At 30.5% G+C, this 21892-nt stretch overlaps 6 long non-coding RNA genes across 16 annotated transcripts; 1 reads left to right on the top strand and 5 right to left on the bottom strand.

Moving 5' to 3' along the window:
- Window positions 1-394: 394 nt before the first annotated feature.
- Window positions 395-2934, top strand: LOC121121562 (uncharacterized). Its single transcript, XR_011781301.1, has 2 exons — window positions 395-553; window positions 649-2934. It is a non-coding gene; the product is annotated as an uncharacterized lncRNA (long non-coding RNA).
- LOC121121403 (uncharacterized) lies at window positions 2401-9237 on the bottom strand. The gene is made up of 9 exons (XR_005865444.2): window positions 9040-9237; window positions 8468-8994; window positions 4784-8402; window positions 4210-4706; window positions 3886-4147; window positions 3666-3823; window positions 3315-3599; window positions 2810-3249; window positions 2401-2726 (listed from the first exon to the last, which is right to left on the bottom strand). It is a non-coding gene; the product is annotated as an uncharacterized lncRNA (long non-coding RNA).
- Window positions 9238-12392: 3155 nt separating this feature from the next.
- On the bottom strand, window positions 12393-14191 carry LOC121121513 (uncharacterized). Of its 9 annotated transcripts, XR_011781296.1 has the most exons (5): window positions 13570-14139; window positions 13236-13504; window positions 13070-13171; window positions 12752-12986; window positions 12503-12694 (listed from the first exon to the last, which is right to left on the bottom strand). It is a non-coding gene; the product is annotated as an uncharacterized lncRNA (long non-coding RNA). The 9 variants fall into 9 exon arrangements; XR_011781285.1 differs by having other exon boundaries at window positions 12393-12521; window positions 12583-12694; window positions 12752-13504; XR_011781287.1 differs by adding an exon at window positions 14146-14191 and having other exon boundaries at window positions 12752-13504; window positions 13570-14083.
- A 12-nt stretch (window positions 14192-14203) lies between these two features.
- On the bottom strand, window positions 14204-15696 carry LOC121121505 (uncharacterized). Its single transcript, XR_005865494.2, has 3 exons — window positions 15040-15696; window positions 14460-14956; window positions 14204-14397 (listed from the first exon to the last, which is right to left on the bottom strand). It is a non-coding gene; the product is annotated as an uncharacterized lncRNA (long non-coding RNA).
- A 2065-nt stretch (window positions 15697-17761) lies between these two features.
- LOC139906068 (uncharacterized) lies at window positions 17762-18326 on the bottom strand. Its single transcript, XR_011781283.1, has 2 exons — window positions 18171-18326; window positions 17762-18087 (listed from the first exon to the last, which is right to left on the bottom strand). It is a non-coding gene; the product is annotated as an uncharacterized lncRNA (long non-coding RNA).
- A 122-nt stretch (window positions 18327-18448) lies between these two features.
- On the bottom strand, window positions 18449-20601 carry LOC121121424 (uncharacterized). 3 transcript variants are annotated; one of them, XR_005865453.2, is made up of 5 exons: window positions 20134-20601; window positions 19557-20054; window positions 19003-19494; window positions 18661-18945; window positions 18449-18595 (listed from the first exon to the last, which is right to left on the bottom strand). It is a non-coding gene; the product is annotated as an uncharacterized lncRNA (long non-coding RNA). The 3 variants fall into 3 exon arrangements; XR_011781278.1 differs by having other exon boundaries at window positions 19011-19494; XR_005865452.2 differs by having other exon boundaries at window positions 19011-19494; window positions 19557-20046.
- Between the last annotated feature and the right edge of the window lie 1291 nt (window positions 20602-21892).

Raw genomic sequence — 21892 nt, 5'->3', positions numbered from 1 at the left:
ATTGCTTGATTAAATCAATTGTATAACGTGTATTTCTATTCTACTCAATCATTTATAAGATTTTTTTTTTTTTTTTTTTGAGATATAAGTTTAATTCTGCAAAATGTAATGGACTTACATACAAATTATCAAACTTGCTTTACAATCAACTTTATGATTACTTGTTTTGGTTAGTACAAGTACTTGGTTGGATCTATATATATATATATATTATATATATAGCTATATATGCCATGGCCCATTGGTATATACTAAATCATATATTTATATAAATCTGATATCCTTTAAAAATATCTAATATAATATCCATTTTGATATAATGAATATAAATATTACAGAATAACTAGTGAAAAAAAAATTGAAATTATATTTTGTAGAAAAGGAAATTAAATGAAAAAAAAAATCAATAAAAATTAAATTAAATCTTCAGTTGTTAAGAGGAAGTCAAGCTCTTTGGATCATTTTCCTCTGAATGGAGGGTGTGCTTCTGAAGACTTTTTCTTCAGGATTCTCTCTTTAGAGAGGTCTCTTAATAGACTCAAGTTCAATACAAGTAATTTTTTATTGGGCCTTCCTCAACTCCACTTTGTGAGTGAAGGAAGTGAGCTCCATATTAAACTTTTGGTTAATTTAGTTTATTTTCTGAAGTTTTATTTCTCCTTGGCCCTTCTATTTGGGGATTTGGATCTGGAGAGTGAGACACCTTCTTAATAGTAACTCAACAACAAAGTTATAAAAGCTACGGCGTTGTGTTTGGGGTTCACAACTCAATACGTCCCCCGTTGTATAAGAAAACTGTTATTTTGCGTGTTCTCATTCGAAGGCTTTAACTCTCTAGAATATGATTCGGCTCAAGAAGTTTTCCTTTTTTTTTTTCCATAATAAACCTAATAAGAGAAGGAAAAATCTGTATAGTTTCAAGTAAAACTTTTCAATGATGTTAGCAAATTTAATCAATGACTTCAAGTGATGATAGGATCTGAAGTCATTTGTGTTTCTAAAGAAGTCTTTATTAATAATTTTATTGACATGAATACAAGATCCAAACTCTAAACTTTAAAATGAGTAATTTTCACATTTTATGATTAATATGCTTAAGTATTTATCCCTTATCCTCTCATGAAAATATGTCCTTGAATTTCTTAGAAGGTTTTTATAACTTCGACAGACATGTTCGAGAAAAAATGATATAAATACTAATTTTTTTTTTCCTCTGCCTTGACTCCAATTATATTATAAAATACTTATAGACCTATTAATTTATCAATATATGATGTAATGTCGAATATATGAGAAGGAAGTTTGGTTTTGTTACAAAAGTATAAAGAGAGCAGAAATATCTATCTATTCAAAAATATATTATCCAATCTCTAATTGTTCCGTATTTGAATGTAATGTTAAGTAAAAGACTTGATCAATGATAACTATTTAAAAGCAAAAATTGCATTGACATATTATGAACTACTCCAAAATACATACATAAGTAATTACTCGAGAATTTTTTTTACACTATCTATTTATTCAAACCACTTTTTGGTGAAACAAAAAGTTTTAATGAACTTTAGCAAAAAGGGATCAATTGAGAGCATGATAGCCATGAAATGAGTTTGTTATTTAATGTTCCAATTTGCGTTGGAGTGAAATCAATGATAATCTCCTAGTAATAGGTCAAGGGTGCATGTATCCACCGTTTTATTACCGTTTTTAAATCCAAAGAATGATTTGATAGAAAATGAAATTCCTATAAAATAGAGCCCACCCTGAATCCATGTACTTTTGCCACATAAAAAACTTTTTTTTAAATGGACAAATTATAATATAAATATTTGTATTTCAAACATATTTCTAAGAAACAAACAAAAACCAAAAATAGTGATATATAATTAAAATTGAAAATAGGTGCTTTTTATTTATGGCCTCAAGAAGAAGATATTCATAAAGTTTAAAAATATCTCATTTAATAATTGAAAGTCATAACTTGTAACATAAAAATGCTCTTTATCTTACACAATTTGAAAGAAGGCTTGTAAATGTAGCCACTGCATGAGAGTCTGCAGGCGTTTTCCAAGATAGATTGGATGACAGTTATCCATTAATATTAATGCCTTGTCAGCCTACAAATTTACTATTAGTCAAATAATATGAAATATTCTTCCATTAATGTTGCATTAATAATGTAATTCATTCATTGGGATAACTATATTTGGTTCCGAAATAAGACGAATTGTAAACCTCATTGACTGTACTGTATCGATTTTCTATATTCCCATAGGAAAAAAAAAAAAGGATGAAAATAATGTTTATTTTTATGAACTAGGTACATTTAATTCCCATGAAGTTATAATTATGGCTGATGAGTGAGGCGGGAGTCTGCAGAGTCATATGTATTTACTCACGGAGTAAGTTTGAAGCACAGATGATATGTATATTTGTCTATGATTGGAAAATACAAATTTTAAAATAGCTGCAGATTAGGAAGGCAGGATCCAACCTGAAAAAACTATTGAAATCATACTTTCGAAATTAAATTTAAATTCTCAGTCCTTGTAATACTAAATAAATATAAACAATTTCATTATAACTACGCACATCTAAAAATAAATTATTCTTAATTAATAGTTTCAGTTTGGAATAATATATTGTGATCTTGGCTCTGAATCCAAACATTTATATTATACGACTCCAATCCATTTGACTCATTGCGCAAATACACTCGACTCTTCTGACTTTATGAATTAATGGCATTAGTATCCAAAGATTAATCGAAGAATAATATTTGATATGAATTAATTATTTGTATGAAACTTACTGTATAATGATTTGGTACAAACAGGAACTGAAGTTGATACTTAATTTTTGAAGAACGAATTCATCAGTTTGATAATATTCTGAACATTTAAGTTAGAAAAACCTTTAATAAATAATTTACTTTGATTTTGAAATGTATACATTTTTTCGGTTTTGAAATATGATACCGAAATGGAAGAGTTGCTTAAAAAAGCAAAGCACGTGATGTTGATATAAAATTACAACCACTAACAATTGTGCAAAGTTCATATGAGTTCACCAAGTTGAATTTATCATTAAAAATGATGTTTTTTACCACAACATGTTGCGTGATTGGAGCTTGTGCTCCTCCCGTATGTATGAGAACTCATTAGCTATGACTTGTAAATGTAGCCACTGCATGGGAGTCTGCAGACGTTCTCCAAGATACATTGGTTTACATTAATATTAATGCCTTGTCGCCTACAAGAAAGGACAAAAGGTCAATAGCATTAAAAAGACAGTTCCTAGACTAATGCAAGATTTACATGGTAGATGTTTCAGTTGCAGAAGAGACAACCACCACCGCTCCGAGTGTAGATTCCGAAACAGCACATGTAACAAAATGTGTGAGAACAAGTCATGTTTTTTTTTTTTGTAGATGATCAGAATTATAATTCAGAATCCAAATCTCACTCAAGGACAACGAGAAATTCTAGCCCTGTAGAAACAGCCTCAAGCATTGTTAATAGTACATCATCCATTAAGCACTCCACTCCCCGTCTTACAATATATGAGAGCACTCCCGAATACAGGTGCAAGTGAAAATATCCCTGAAATATGGAAGAAAGAAAATGAAATTAATTACGGCATTCATCACTCCAGATTTACAAGATCACTTTCGTGGCATGATTTAGCGTCACTTAACGTTATTCCAAAATATTTTCGAGAAACAATTATATGTAATTCTGTAAAAAACTCTTTGAGGGACCCGCAAATTATGAATGTCAAGTCCATTTTTCCAGAGTTTCCTCATGTTTTGAATGAGTCAGAGAAACTTGATCCAATGAAAATCTATGTAAAAGAAGATGAGAAAATCAGACGAGTTCATCAACTTACTGCTAGGAAAGCCCTAAAGGATGAATTGGAGTTTATAGTAAAGTCGGAGATACCAACAGGACTCAATAAGTTCGTAGTTCTTCCCATCACAAGAATCTCCAGTAAAACTAAAAACAATCAAGACACTCCTCCAAAAAATCAAAAGCTGGGATCTGGGATGTATTGAAAAGATCACTACTCCATTCACAAAACAACGGGCTAAGCCCAGCACAGTCTACCAACTGTGATATGGAGTTCCAGAATGTAAATTGAGGGGAGTTGTCTATTGATAGAAGAGCAGAAAATGAGAAATTATATAAATTGTAGAGATTTATCGATACTTACCTCTTTCAGAATCCCAAGAAGAAGCTATCCTGGGGAAGATTAGATGTTCCTACTTTGTTTGAAGAACAACAGGAATGGGAGAGAATTAAATATTCATACTCCTATTGATTGCATATGACTTATGAGTTCTACTCATTACAATTTCCTATCGTTTGTTGATGTACTTTTGTTTTAAAATTAATAATGAGATACAACAGCACCTATAGACTATACATCTGACGTCCTATATATAAGTGTGGGAACAGGGAAGGAATCACCGCTCAACTGCCACTGGCTTCTAGGATGTGGGTTTTCTGAGGATTTGCTTCAAGTATTCCCTTGAATTTCCATAGATTGTATAACGATGTAATAACATGATTTTAATCAATATTAGTGTCTGAAAATAATCAAACTAGGCATTAAAGGGATACATTGGTGTTAGACAGTAAGGTTTTAAGTCCTTTTATTTCAGGGTCCCATTTTGACGTCCAAATACATTGCAATAGATCACTACTTTCCTTAATATTCATGAAAAAGAGCTTTTCATTATTATTAAATGTTTTTTTTTTTTTTTTAGGCCTCCAAAATAGCTGACCTTAACAGTGTTGTTCTCCTCCAAACCATTCTTCAAATTGTCAGGATTGCCATGTTGATTTTCCGTTTCTTTTTTAATACCATGTTCAAATTATACACAATTTTCATCTCTACGTATATGTTCTATGATATCCATAACTTTTCCTCATGGAGTAAACCATTCTCGAGAATTGAAGGAAAATATATTGAGACATCATACTTCCTTCTTGGATAAATATTATCTAAAGTCTCAGGAAAAAGGTTTTACTCGGCAAAGCTAAAGTGTTGTTTCTCACTTTAAACAAACAATATAAGCTTGAGTTTAAATTTTGAAATAGTATATTTTTGTAGGGTTTTATTGAAAATGGCATAATCTACCTATTTACATTATGCATACCTATGTATTGCTTGATTAAATCAATTGTATAACGTGTATTTCTATTCTACTCAATCATTTATAAGATTTTTTTTTACTTGAGATATAAGTTTAATTCTGCAAAATGTAATGGACTTACATACAAATTATCAAACTTGCTTTACAATCAACTTTATGATTACTTGTTTTGGTTAGTACAAGTACTTGGTTGGATCTATATATATATATATATATTAGTATATTGTACATAGCTATATATGCCATGGCCCATTGGTATATACTAAATCATATATTTATATAAATCTGATATCCTTTAAAAATATCTAATATAATATCCATTTTGATATAATGAATATAAATATTACAGAATAACTAGTGAAAAAAAAAAAAAATTATATTTTGTAGAAAAGGAAATTAAATGAAAAAAATCAATAAAAATTAAATTAAATCTTCAGTTGTTAAGAGGAAGTCAAGCTCTTTGGATCATTTTCCTCTGAATGGAGGGTGTGCTTCTGAAGACTTTTTCTTCAGGATTCTCTCTTTAGAGAGGTCTCTTAATAGACTCAAGTTCAATACAAGTAATTTTTTATTGGGCCTTCCTCAACTCCACTTGTTGAGTGAAGGAAGTGAGCTCCATATTAAACTTTTGGTTAATTTAGTTTATTTTCTGAAGTTTTATTTCTCCTTGGCCCTTCTATTTGGGGATTTGGATCTGGAGAGTGAGACACCTTCTTAATAGTAACTCAACAACAAAGTTATAAAAGCTACGGCGTTGTGTTTGGGGTTCACAACTCAATACGTCCCCCGTTGTATAAGAAAACTGTTATTTTGCGTGTTCTCATTCGAAGGCTTTAACTCTCTAGAATATGATTCGGCTCAAGAAGTTTTCCTTTTTTTTTTTTCCATAATAAACCTAATAAGAGAAGGAAAAATCTGTATAGTTTCAAGTAAAACTTTTCAATGATGTTAGCAAATTTAATCAATGACTTCAAGTGATGATAGGATCTGAAGTCATTTGTGTTTCTAAAGAAGTCTTTATTAATAATTTTATTGACATGAATACAAGATCCAAACTCTAAACTTTAAAATGAGTAATTTTCACATTTTATGATTAATATGCTTAAGTATTTATCCCTTATCCTCTCATGAAATTATGTCCTTGAATTTCTTAGAAGGTTTTTATAACTTCGACAGACATGTTCGAGAAAAAATGATATAAATACTAATTTTTTTTAACTCCTCTGCCTTGACTCCAATTATATTATAAAATATTTATAGACCTATTAATTTATCAATATATGATGTAATGTCGAATATATGAGAGGAAGTTTGGTTTTGTTACAAAAGTATAAAGAGAGCAGAAATATCTATCTATTCAAAAAATATATTATCCAATCTCTTATTGTTCCGTATTTGAATGTAATGTTAAGTAAAAGACTTGATCAATGATAACTATTTAAAAGCAAAAATTGCATTGACATATTATGAACTACTCCAAAATACATACATAAGTAATTACTCGAGAATTTTTTTACACTATCTATTTATTCAAACCACTTTTTGGTGAAACAAAAAGTTTTAATGAACTTTAGCAAAAAGGGATCAATTGAGAGCATGATAGCCATGAAATGAGTTTGTTATTTAATGTTCCAATTTGCGTTGGAGTGAAATCAATGATAATCTCCTAGTAATAGGTCAAGGGTGCATGTATCCACCGTTTTATTACCGTTTTTAAATCCAAAGAATGATTTGATAGAAAATGAAATTCCTATAAAATAGAGCCCACCCTGAATCCATGTACTTTTGCCACATAAAAAACTTTTTTTTAATGGACAAATTATAATATAAATATTTGTATTTCAAACATATTTCTAAGAAACAAACAAAAACCAAAAATAGTGATATATAATTAAAATTGAAAATAGGTGCTTTTTATTCATGGCCTCAAGAAGAAGATATTCATAAAGTTTAAAAATATCTCATTTAATAATTGAAAGTCATAACTTGTAACATAAAAATGCTCTTTATCTTACACAATTTGAAAGAAGGCTTGTAAATGTAGCCACTGCATGAGAGTCTGCAGGCGTTTTCCAAGATAGATTGGATGACAGTTATCCATTAATATTAATGCCTTGTCAGCTACAAATTTACTATTAGTCAAATAATATGAAATATTCTTCCATTAATGTTGCATTAATAATGTAATTCATTCATTGGGATAACTATATTTGGTTCCGAAATAAGACGAATTGTAAACCTCATTGAGACTGTATCGATTTTCTATATTCCCATAGGAAAAAAAAAGGATGAAAATAATGTTTATTTTTATGAACTAGGTACATTTAATTCCCATGAAGTTATAATTATGGCTGATGAGTGAGGCGGGAGTCTGCAGAGTCATATGTATTTACTCACGGAGTAAGTTTGAAGCACAGATGATATGTATATTTGTCTATGATTGGAAAATACAAATTTTAAAATAGCTGCAGATTAGGAAGGCAGGATCCAACCTGAAAAAACTATTGAAATCATACTTTCGAAATTAAATTTAAATTCTCAGTCCTTGTAATACTAAATAAATATAAACAATTTCATTATAACTACGCACATCTAAAAATAAATTATTCTTAATTAATAGTTTCAGTTTGGAATAATATATTGTGATCTTGGCTCTGAATCCAAACATTTATATTATACGACTCCAATCCATTTGACTCATTGCGCAAATACACTCGACTCTTCTGACTTTATGAATTAATGGCATTAGTATCCAAAGATTAATCGAAGAATAATATTTGATATGAATTAATTATTTGTATGAAACTTACTGTATAATGATTTGGTACAAACAGGAACTGAAGTTGATACTTAATTTTTTTGAAGAACGAATTCATCAGTTTGATAATATTCTGAACATTTAAGTTAGAAAAACCTTTAATAAATAATTTACTTTGATTTTGAAATGTATACATTTTTTCGGTTTTGAAATATGATACCGAAATGGAAGAGTTGCTTAAAAAAGCAAAGCACGTGATGTTGATATAAAATTACAACCACTAACAATTGTGCAAAGTTCATATGAGTTCACCAAGTTGAATTTATCATTAAAAACCACAACCACAACATGTTGCGTGATTGGAGCTTGTGCTCCTCCCGATAGTATGAGAACTCATTAGCTATGACTTGTAAATGTAGCCACTGCATGGGAGTCTGCAGACGTTCTCCAAGATACATTGGTTTACATTAATATTAATGCCTTGTCAGCCTACAAGAAAGGACAAAAGGTCAATAGCATTAAAAAGACAGTTCCTAGACTAATGCAAGATTTACATGGTAGATGTTTCAGTTGCAGAAGAGACAACCACCACCGCTCCGAGTGTAGATTCCGAAACAGCACATGTAACAAAATGTGTGAGAACAAGTCATGTTTTTTTTTTTTTAGATGATCAGAATTATGATTCAGAATCCAAATCTCACTCAAGGACAACGAGAAATTCTAGCCCTGTAGAAACAGCCTCAAGAATTGTTAATAGTACATCATCCATTAAGCACTCCACTCCCCGTCTTACAATATATGAGAGCACTCCCGAATACAGGTGCAAGTGAAAATATCCCTGAAATATGGAAGAAAGAAAATGAAATTAATTACGGCATTCATCACTCCAGATTTACAAGATCACTTTCGTGGCATGATTTAGCGTCACTTAACGTTATTCCAAAATATTTTGTAGAAACAATTATATGTAATTCTGTAACCAAAACTCTTTGAGGGACCCGTAAATTATGAATGTCGAGTCCATTTTTCCAGAGTTTCCTCATGTTTTGAATGAGTCAGAGAAACTTGATCCAATGAAAATCTATGTAAAAGAAGATGAGAAAATCAGACGAATTCATCAACTTACTGCTAGGAAAGCCCTAAAGGATGAATTGGAGTTTATAGTAAAGTCGGAGATACCAACAGGACTCAATAAGTTCGTAGTTCTTCCCATCACAAGAATCTCCAGTAAAACTAAAAACAATCAAGACACTCCTCCAAAAAATCAAAAGCTGGGATCTGGGATGTATTGAAAAGATCACTACTCCATTCGCAAAACAACGGGCTAAGCGTCTACCACAGTCTACCAACTGTGATATGGAGTTCCAGAATGTAAATTGAGGGGAGTTGTCTATTGATAGAATAGCAGAAAATGAAATTATATAAATTGTAGAGATTTATCGATACTTACCTCTTTCAGAATCCCAAGAAGCTATCCTGGGGAAGATTCTTAGATGTTCCTACTTTGTGAAGAACAGTGGAATGGGAGATAATTAAATATTCATACTCCTATTGATTGCATATGACTTATGAGTTCTACTCATTACAATTTCCTATCGTTTGTTGATGTATTTTTGTTTTAAAATTAATAATGAGATACAACGGCACCTATAGACTATACATCTGACGTCCTATATATAAGTGTGGGAACAGGGAAGGAATCACCGCTCAACTGCCACTGGCTTCTAGGATGTGGGTTTTCTGAGGATTTGCTTCAAGTATTCCCTTGAATTTCCATAGATTGTATAACGATGTAATAACATGATTTTAATCAATATTAGTGTCTGAAAATAATAAAACTAGGCATTAAAGGGATACATTGGTGGTAGACAGTAAGGTTTTAAGTCCTTTTATTTCAGGGTCCCATTTTGATGTCCAAATACATTGCAATAGATCACTACTTTCCTTAATATTCATAAAAAAGCTTTTCATTATTAGAAAAATGTTTTGTTTTTTTAAATTTAGGCCTCCAAAATAGCTGACCTTAACAGTGTTGTTCTCCTCCAAACCATTCTTCAAATTGTCAGGATTGCCATGTTGATTTTCCGTTTCTTTTTTAATACCATGTTCAAATTATACACAATTTTCATCTCTACGTATATGTTCTATGATATCCATAACTTTTCCTCATGGAGTAAACCATTCTCGAGAATTGAAGGAAAATATATTGAGACATCATACTTCCTTCTTGGATAAATATTATCTAAAGTCTCAGGAAAAAGGTTTTACTCGGCAAAGCTAAAGTGTTGTTTCTCACTTTAAACAAACAATATAAGCTTGAGTTTAAATTTTGAAATAGTTTATTTTTGTAGGGTTTTATTGAAAATGGCATAATCTACCTATTTACATTATGCATACCTATGTATTGCTTGATTAAATCAATTGTATAACGTGTATTTCTATTCTACTCAATCATTTATAAGATTTTTTTTTTTTTGAGATATAAGTTTAATTCTGCAAAATGTAATGGACTTACATACAAATTATCAAACTTGCTTTACAATCAACTTTATGATTACTTGTTTTGGTTAGTACAAGTACTTGGTTGGATCTATATATATATATATAGTATATTGTACATAGCTATATATGCCATGGCCCATTGGTATATACTAAATCATATATTTATATAAATCTGATATCCTTTAAAAATATCTAATATAATATCCATTTTGATATAATGAATATAATTATATTTTGTAGAAAAGGAAATTAAATGAAAAAAATCAATAAAAATTAAATTAAATCTTCAGTTGTTGAGGAAGTCAAGCTCTTTGGATCATTTTCCTCTGAATGGAGGGTGTGCTTCTGAAGACTTTTTCTTCAGGATTCTCTCTTTAGAGAGGTCTCTTAATAGACTCAAGTTCAATATAAGTAATTTTTTATTGGGCCTTCCTCAACTCCACTTTGTGAGTGAAGGAAGTGAGCTCCATATTAAACTTTTGGTTAATTTAGTTTATTTTCTGAAGTTTTATTTCTCCTTGGCCCTTCTATTTGGGGATTTGGATCTGGAGAGTGAGACACCTTCTTAATAGTAACTCAACAACAAAGTTATAAAAGCTACGGCGTTGTGTTTGGGGTTCACAACTCAATACGTCCCCCGTTGTATAAGAAAACTGTTATTTTGCGTGTTCTCATTCGAAGGCTTTAACTCTCTAGAATATGATTCGGCTCAAGAAGTTTTCCTTTTTTTTCCATAATAAACCTAATAAGAGAAGGAAAAATCTGTATAGTTTCAAGTAAAACTTTTCAATGAATGATGTTAGCAAATTTAATCAATGACTTCAAGTGATGATAGGATCTGAAGTCATTTGTGTTTCTAAAGAAGTCTTTATTAATAATTTTATTGACATGAATACAAGATCCAAACTCTAAACTTTAAAATGAGTAATTTTCACATTTTATGATTAATATGCTTAAGTATTTATCCCTTATCCTCTCATGAAAATATGTCCTTGAATTTCTTAGAAGGTTTTTATAACTTCGACAGACATGTTCGAGAAAAAATGATATAAATACTAATTTTTTTTAACTCCTCTGCCTTGACTCCAATTATATTATAAAATATTTATAGACCTATTAATTTATCAATATATGATGTAATGTCGAATATATGAGAAGGAAGTTTGGTTTTGTTACAAAAGTATAAAGAGAGCAGAAATATCTATCTATTCAAAAAATATATTATCCAATCTCTAATTGTTCCGTATTTGAATGTAATGTTAAGTAAAAGACTTGATCAATGATAACTATTTAAAAGCAAAATTGCATTGACATATTATGAACTACTCCAAAATACATACATAAGTAATTACTCGAGAATTTTTTTACACTATCTATTTATTCAAACCACTTTTTGGTGAAACAAAAAGTTTTAATGAACTTTAGCAAAAAGGGATCAATTGAGAGCAGGATAGCCATGAAATGAGTTTGTTATTTAATGTTCCAATTTGCGTTGGAGTGAAATCAATGATAATCTCCTAGTAATAGGTCAAGGGTGCATGTATCCACCGTTTTATTACCGTTTTTAAATCCAAAGAATGATTTGATAGAAAATGAAATTCCTATAAAATAGAGCCCACCCTGAATCCATGTACTTTTGCCACATAAAAACTTTTTTTTAAATGGACAAATTATAATATAAATATTTGTATTTCAAACATATTTCTAAGAAACAAACAAAAACCAAAAATAGTGATATATAATTAAAATTGAAAATAGGTGCTTTTTATTCATGGCCTCAAGAAGAAGAAGAAGATATTCATAAAGTTTAAAAATATCTCATTTAATAATTGAAAGTCATAACTTGTAACATAAAAATGCTCTTTATCTTACACAATTTGAAAGAAGGCTTGTAAATGTAGCCACTGCATGAGAGTCTGCAGGCGTTTTCCAAGATAGATTGGATGACAGTTATCCATTAATATTAATGCCATTTACTATTAGTCAAATAATATGAAATATTCTTCCATTAATGTTGCATTAATAATGTAATTCATTCATTGGGATAACTATATTTGGTTCCGAAATAAGACGAATTGTAAACCTCATTGAGACTGTATCGATTTTCTATATTCCCATAGGAAAAAAAAAAGGATGAAAATAATGTTTATTTTTATGAACTAGGTACGTTTAATTCCCATGAAGTTATAATTATGGCTGATGAGTGAGGCGGGAGTCTGCAGAGTCATATGTATTTACTCACGGAGTAGGTTTGAAGCACAGATGATATGTATATTTGTCTATGATTGGAAAATAAAATTTTAAAATAGCTGCAGATTAGGAAGGCAGGATCCAACCTGAAAAAACTATTGAAATCATACTTTCGAAATTAAATTTGAATTCTCAGTCCTTGTAATACTAAATAAATATAAACAATTTCATTATAACTACGCACATCTAAAAATAAATTATTCTTAATTAATAGTTTCAGTTTGGAATAATATATTGTGATCTTGGCTCTGAATCCAAACATTTATATTATACGACTCCAATCCATTTGACTCATTGCGCAAATACACTCGACTCTTCTGACTTTATGAATTAATGGCATTAGTATCCAAAGATTAATCGAAGAATAATATTTGATATGAATTAATTATTTGTATGAAACTTACTGTATAATGATTTGGTACAAACAGGAACTGAAGTTGATACTTAATTTTTGAAGAACGAATTCATCAGTTTGATAATATTCTGAACATTTAAGTTAGAAAAACCTTTAATAAATAATTTACTTTGATTTTGAAATGTATACATTTTTTCGGTTTTGAAATATGATACCGAAATGGAAGAGTTGCTTAAAAAAGCAAAGCACGTGATGTTGATATAAAATTACAACCACTAACAATTGTGCAAAGTTCATATGAGTTCACCAAGTTGAATTTATCATTAAAAATGATGACCACAACATGTTGCGTGATTGGAGCTTGTGCTCCTCCCGATAGTATGAGAACTCATTAGCTATGACTTGTAAATGTAGCCACTGCATGGGAGTCTGCAGACGTTCTCCAAGATACATTGGTTTACATTAATATTAATGCCTTGTCAGCCTACAAGAAAGGACAAAAGGTCAATAGCATTAAAAAGACAGTTCCTAGACTAATGCAAGATTTACATGGTAGATGTTTCAGTTGCAGAAGAGACAACCACCACCGCTCCGAGTGTAGATTCCGAAACAGCACATGTAACAAAATGTGTGAGAACAAGTCATGTTTTTTTGTTTTTTGTAGATGATCAGAATTATGATTCAGAATCCAAATCTCACTCAAGGACAACGAGAAATTCTAGCCCTGTAGAAACAGCCTCAAGCATTGTTAATAGTACATCATCCATTAAGCACTCCACTCCCCGTCTTACAATATATGAGAGCACTCCCGAATACAGGTGCAAGTGAAAATATCCCTGAAATATGGAAGAAAGAAAATGAAATTAATTACGGCATTCATCACTCCAGATTTACAAGATCACTTTCGTGGCATGATTTAGCGTCACTTAACGTTATTCCAAAATATTTTTTTAGAAACAATTATATGTAATTCTGTAACCAAAACTCTTTGAGGGACCCGCAAATTATGAATGTCGAGTCCATTTTTCCAGAGTTTCCTCATGTTTTGAATGAGTCAGAGAAACTTGATCCAATGAAAATCTATGTAAAAGAAGATGAGAAAATCAGACGAGTTCATCAACTTACTGCTAGGAAAGCCCTAAAGGATGAATTGGAGTTTATAGTAAAGTCGGAGATACCAATAAGTTCGTAGTTCTTCCCATCACAAGAATCTCCAGTAAAACTAAAAACAATCAAGACACTCCTCCAAAAAATCAAAAGCTGGGATCTGGGATGTATTGAAAAGATCACTACTCCATTCACAAAACAACGGGCTAAGCCCAGCACAGTCTACCAACTGTGATATGGAGTTCCAGAATGTAAATTGAGGGGAGTTGTCTATTGATAGAAGAGCAGAAAATGAGAAATTATATAAATTGTAGAGATTTATCGATACTTACCTCTTTCAGAATCCCAAGAAGAAGCTATCCTGGGGAAGATTCTTAGATGTTCCTACTTTGTGAAGAACAGTGGAATGGGAGATAATTAAATATTCATACTCCTATTGATTGCATATGACTTATGAGTTCTACTCATTACAATTTCCTATCGTTTGTTGATGTACTTTTGTTTTAAAATTAATAATGAGATACAACGGCACCTATAGACTATACATCTGACGTCCTATATATAAGTGTGGGAACAGGGAAGGAATCACCGCTCAACTGCCACTGGCTTCTAGGATGTGGGTTTTCTGAGGATTTGCTTCAAGTATTCCCTTGAATTTCCATAGATTGTATAACGATGTAATAACATGATTTTAATCAATATTAGTGTCTGAAAATAATCAAACTAGGCATTAAAGGGATACATTGGTGGTAGACAGTAAGGTTTTAAGTCCTTTTATTTCAGGGTCCCATTTTGACGTCCAAATACATTGCAATAGATCACTACTTTCCTTAATATTCATGAAAAAGAGCTTTTCATTATTAGAAAAATGTTTTTTTTTTTTTTTAAATTTAGGCCTCCAAAATAGCTGACCTTAACAGTGTTGTTCTCCTCCAAACCATTCTTCAAATTGTCAGGATTGCCATGTTGATTTTCCGTTTCTTTTTTAATACCATGTTCAAATTATACACAATTTTCATCTCTACGTATATGTTCTATGATATCCATAACTTTTCCTCATTCTCGAGAATTGAAGGAAAATATATTGAGACATCATACTTCCTTCTTGGATAAATATTATCTAAAGTCTCAGGAAAAAGGTTTTACTCGGCAAAGCTAAAGTGTTGTTTCTCACTTTAAACAAACAATATAAGCTTGAGTTTAAATTTTGAAATAGTTTATTTTTGTAGGGTTTTATTGAAAATGGCATAATCTACCTATTTACATTATGCATACCTATGTATTGCTTGATTAAATCAATTGTATAACGTGTATTTCTATTCTACTCAATCATTTATAAGATTTTTTTTTACTTGAGATATAAGTTTAATTCTGCAAAATGTAATGGACTTACATACAAATTATCAAACTTGCTTTACAATCAACTTTATGATTACTTGTTTTGGTTAGTACAAGTACTTGGTTGGATCTATATATATATATATTAGTATATTGTACATAGCTATATATGCCATGGCCCATTGGTATATACTAAATCATATATTTATATAAATCTGATAAATTTTAAAAATATCTAATATAATATCCATTTTGATATAATGAATATAAATATTACAGAATAACTAGTGAAAAAAAAATTGAAATTATATTTTGTAGAAAAGGAAATTAAATGAAAAAAAAAAAATCAATAAAAATTAAATTAAATCTTCAGTTGTTAAGAGGAAGTCAAGCTCTTTGGATCATTTTCCTCTGAATGGAGGGTGTGCTTCTGAAGACTTTTTCTTCAGGATTCTCTCTTTAGAGAGGTCTCTTAATAGACTCAAGTTCAATATAAGTAATTTTTTATTGGGCCTTCCTCAACTCCACTTTGTGAGTGAAGGAAGTGAGCTCCATATTAAACTTTTGGTTAATTTAGTTTATTTTCTGAAGTTTTATTTCTCCTTGGCCCTTCTATTTGGGGATTTGGATCTGGAGAGTGAGACACCTTCTTAATAGTAACTCAACAACAAAGTTATAAAAGCTACGGCGTTGTGTTTGGGGTTCACAACTCAATACGTCCCCGATAAGAAAACTGTTATTTTGCGTGTTCTCATTCGAAGGCTTTAACTCTCTAGAATATGATTCGGCTCAAGAAGTTTTCCTTTTTTTTCCCATAATAAACCTAATAAGAGAAGGAAAAATCTGTATAGTTTCAAGTAAAACTTTTCAATGATGTTAGCAAATTTAATCAATGACTTCAAGTGATGATAGGATCTGAAGTCATTTGTGTTTCTAAAGAAGTCTTTATTAATAATTTTATTGACATGAATACAAGATCCAAACTCTAAACTTTAAAATGAGTAATTTTCACATTTTATGATTAATATGCTTAAGTATTTATCCCTTATCCTCTCATGAAAATATGTCCTTGAATTTCTTAGAAGGTTTTTATAACTTCGACAGACATGTTCGAGAAAAAATGATATAGATACTAATTTTTTTTAACTCCTCTGCCTTGACTCCAATTATATTATAAAATATTTATAGACCTATTAATTTATCAATATATGATGTAATGTCGAATAATGACTATGAGAGGGAAGTTTGGTTTTGTTACAAAAGTATAAAGAGAGCAGAAATATCTATCTATTCAAAAATATATTATCCAATCTCTAATTGTTCGGTATTTGAATGTAATGTTAAGTAAAAGACTTGATCAATGATAACTATTTAAAAGCAAAAATTGCATTGACATATTATGAACTACTCCAAAATACATACATAAGTAATTACTCGAGAATTTTTTTTTACACTATCTATTTATTCAAACCACTTTTTGGTGAAACAAAAAGTTTTAATGAACTTTAGCAAAAAGGGATCAATTGAGAGCAGGATAGCCATGAAATGAGTTTGTTATTTAATGTTCCAATTTGCGTTGGAGTGAAATCAATGATAATCTCCTAGTAATAGGTCAAGGGTGCATGTATCCACCGTTTTATTACCGTTTTTAAATCCAAAGAATGATTTGATAGAAAATGAAATTCCTATAAAATAGAGCCCACCCTGAATCCATGTACTTTTGCCACATAAAAAACTTTTTTAAATGGACAAATTATAATATAAATATTTGTATTTCAAACATATTTCTAAGAAACAAACAAAAACCAAAAATAGTGATATATATTAAAATTGAAAATAGGTGCTTTTTATTCATGGCCTCAAGAAGAAGATATTCATAAAGTTTAAAAATATCTCATTTAATAATTGAAAGTCATAACTTGTAACATAAAAATGCTCTTTATCTTACACAATTTGAAAGAAGGCTTGTAAATGTAGCCACTGCATGAGAGTCTGCAGGCGTTTTCCAAGATAGATTGGATGACAGTTATCCATTAATATTAATGCCTTGTCAGCTTACAAATTTACTATTAGTCAAATAATATGAAATATTCTTCCATTAATGTTGCATTAATAATGTAATTCATTCATTGGGATAACTATATTTGGTTCCGAAATAAGACGAATTGTAAACCTCATTGAGACTGTATCGATTTTCTATATTAATTTTATGAACTAAGTACGTTTAATTCCCATGAAGTTATAATTATGGCTGATGAGTGAGAGTCTGCAGAGTCATATGTATTTACTCACGGAGTAGGTTTGAAGCACAGATGATATGTATATTTGTCTATGATTGGAAAATACAAATTTTAAAATAGCTGCAGATTAGGAAGGCAGGATCCAACCTGAAAAAACTATTGAAATCATACTTTCGAAATTAAATTTGAATTCTCAGTCCTTGTAATACTAAATAAATATAAACAATTTCATTATAACTACGCACATCTAAAAATAAATTATTCTTAATTAATAGTTTCAGTTTGGAATAATATATTGTGATCTTGGCTCTGAATCCAAACATTTATATTATACGACTCCAATCCATTTGACTCATTGCGCAAATACACTCGACTCTTCTGACTTTATGAATTAATGGCATTAGTATCCAAAGATTAATCGAAGAATAATATTTGATATGAATTAATTATTTGTATGAAACTTACTGTATAATGATTTGGTACAAACAGGAACTGAAGTTGATACTTAATTTTTGAAGAACGAATTCATCAGTTTGATAATATTCTGAACATTTAAGTTAGAAAAACCTTTAATAAATAATTTACTTTGATTTTGAAATGTATACATTTTTTCGGTTTTGAAATATGATATGGAAGAGTTGCTTAAAAAAGCAAAGCACGTGATATATAAAATTACAACCACTAACAATTGTGCAAAGTTCATATGAGTTCACCAAGTTGAATTTATCATTAAAAATGATGACCACAACATGTTGCGTGATTGGAGCTTGTGCTCCTCCCGATAGTATGAGAACTCATTAGCTATGACTTGTAAATGTAGCCACTGCATGGGAGTCTGCAGACGTTCTCCAAGATACATTGGTTTACATTAATATTAATGCCTTGTCAGCCTACAAGAAAGGACAAAAGGTCAATAGCATTAAAAAGACAGTTCCTAGACTAATGCAAGATTTACATGGTAGATGTTTCAGTTGCAGAAGAGACAACCACCACCGCTCCGAGTGTAGATTCCGAAACAGCACATGTAACAAAATGTGTGAGAACAAGTCATGTTTTTTTTTTTTGTAGATGATCAGAATTATGATTCAGAATCCAAATCTCACTCAAGGACAACGAGAAATTCTAGCCCTGTAGAAACAGCCTCAAGCATTGTTAATAGTACATCATCCATTAAGCACTCCACTCCCCGTCTTACAATATATGAGAGCACTCCCGAATACAGGTGCAAGTGAAAATATCCCTGAAATATGGAAGAAAAAAATGAAATTAATTACGGCATTCATCACTCCAGATTTACAAGATCACTTTCGTGGCATGATTTAGCGTCACTTAACGTTATTCCAAAATATTTTCTAGAAACAATTATATGTAATTCTGTAACCAAAACTCTTTGAGGGACCCGCAAATTATGAATGTCGAGTCCATTTTTCCAGAGTTTCCTCATGTTTTGAATGAGTCAGAGAAACTTGATCCAATGAAAATCTATGTAAAAGAAGATGAGAAAATCAGACGAGTTCATCAACTTACTGCTAGGAAAGCCCTAAAGGATGAATTGGAGTTTATAGTAAAGTCGGAGATACCAACAGGACTCAATAAGTTCGTAGTTCTTCCCATCACAAGAATCTCCAGTAAAACTAAAAACAATCAAGACACTCCTCCAAAAAATCAAAAGCTGGGATCTGGGATGTATTGAAAAGATCACTACTCCATTCGCAAAACAACGGGCTAAGCCCAGCACAGTCTACCAACTGTGATATGGAGTTCCAGAATGTAAATTGAGGGGAGTTGTCTATTGATAGAAGAGCAGAAAATGAGAAATTATATAAATTGTAGAGATTTATCGATACTTACCTCTTTCAGAATCCCAAGAAGAAGCTATCCTGGGGAAGATTCTTAGATGTTCCTACTTTGTGAAGAACAGTGGAATGGGAGAGAATTAATATATTCATACTCCTATTGATTGCATATGACTTATGAGTTCTACTCATTACAATTTCCTATCGTTTGTTGATGTACTTTTGTTTTAAAATTAATAATGAGATACAACAGCACCTATAGACTATACATCTGACGTCCTATATATAAGTGTGGGAACAGGGAAGGAATCACCGCTCAACTGCCACTGGCTTCTAGGATGTGGGTTTTCTGAGGATTTGCTTCAAGTATTCCCTTGAATTTCCATAGATTGTATAACGATGTAATAACATGATTTTAATCAATATTAGTGTCTGAAAATAATCAAACTAGGCATTAAAGGGATACATTGGTGTTAGACAGTAAGGTTTTAAGTCCTTTTATTTCAGGGTCCCATTTTGACGTCCAAATACATTGCAATAGATCACTACTTTCCTTAATATTCATGAAAAAAGAGCTTTTCATTATTAGAAAAATGTTTTTTTTTTTAATTTAGGCCTCCAAAATAGCTGACCTTAACAGTGTTGTTCTCCTCCAAACCATTCTTCAAATTGTCAGGATTGCCATGTTGATTTTCCGTTTCTTTTTTAATACCATGTTCAAATTATACACAATTTTCATCTCTACGTATATGTTCTATGATATCCATAACTTTTCCTCATGGAGTAAACCATTCTCGAGAATTGAAGGAAAATATATTGAGACATCATACTTCCTTCTTGGATAAATATTATCTAAAGTCTCAGGAAAAAGGTTTTACTCGGCAAAGCTAAAGTGTTGTTTCTCACTTTAAACAAACAATATAAGCTTGAGTTTAAATTTTGAAATAGTTTATTTTTGTAGGGTTTTATTGAAAATGGCATAATCTACCTATTTACATTATGCATACCTATGTATTGCTTGATTAAATCAATTGTATAACGTGTATTTCTATTCTACTCAATCATTTATAAGATTTTTTTTTTTTTTTACTTGAGATATAAGTTTAATTCTGCAAAATGTAATGGACTTACATACAAATTATCAAACTTGCTTTACAATCAACTTTATGATTACTTGTTTTGGTTAGTACAAGTACTTGGTTGGATCTATATATATATATTAGTATATTGTACATAGCTATATATGCCATGGCCCATTGGTATATACTAAATCATATATTTATATAAATCTGATATCCTTTAAAAATATCTAATATAATATCCATTTTGATATAATGAATATAAATATTACAGAATAACTAGTGAAAAAAAAATTTGAAATTATATTTTGTAGAAAAGGAAATTAAATGAAAAAAATCAATAAAAATTAAATTAAATCTTCAGTTGTTAAGAGGAAGTCAAGCTCTTTGGATCATTTTCCTCTGAATGGAGGGTGTGCTTCTGAAGACTTTTTCTTCAGGATTCTCTCTTTAGAGAGGTCTCTTAATAGACTCAAGTTCAATATAAGTAATTTTTTATTGGGCCTTCCTCAACTCCACTTTGTGAGTGAAGGAAGTGAGCTCCATATTAAACTTTTGGTTAATTTAGTTTATTTCTGAAGTTTTATTTCTCCTTGGCCCTTCTATTTGGGGATTTGGATCTGGAGAGTGAGACACCTTCTTAATAGTAACTCAACAACAAAGTTATAAAAGCTACGGCGTTGTGTTTGGGGTTCACAACTCAATACGTCCCCCGTTGTATAAGAAAACTGTTATTTTGCGTGTTCTCATTCGAAGGCTTTAACTCTCTAGAATATGATTCGGCTCAAGAAGTTTTCCTTTTTTTTTTTTTTTCCAATAAACCTAATAAGAGAAGGAAAAATCTGTATAGTTTCAAGTAAAACTTTTCAATGATGTTAGCAAATTTAATCAATGACTTCAAGTGATGATAGGATCTGAAGTCATTTGTGTTTCTAAAGAAGTCTTTATTAATAATTTTATTGACATGAATACAAGATCCAAACTCTAAACTTTAAAATGAGTAATTTTCACATTTTATGATTAATATGCTTAAGTATTTATCCCTTATCCTCTCATGAAAATATGTCCTTGAATTTCTTAGAAGGTTTTTATAACTTCGACAGACATGTTCGAGAAAAAATGATATAGATACTAATTTTTTTTAACTCCTCTGCCTTGACTCCAATTATATTATAAAATATTTATAGACCTATTAATTTATCAATATATGATGTAATGTCGAATATATGAGAAGGAAGTTTGGTTTTGTTACAAAAGTATAAAGAGAGCAGAAATATCTATCTATTCAAAAAATATATTATCCAATCTCTAA

The sequence above is a fragment of the Lepeophtheirus salmonis genome, chromosome 1, assembly GCF_016086655.4.
Source record: "Lepeophtheirus salmonis chromosome 1, UVic_Lsal_1.4, whole genome shotgun sequence".
Taxonomy (NCBI): Eukaryota; Metazoa; Arthropoda; class Copepoda; order Siphonostomatoida; family Caligidae; genus Lepeophtheirus; species Lepeophtheirus salmonis.
This window is presented reverse-complemented; position numbering and strand designations above follow the sequence as displayed.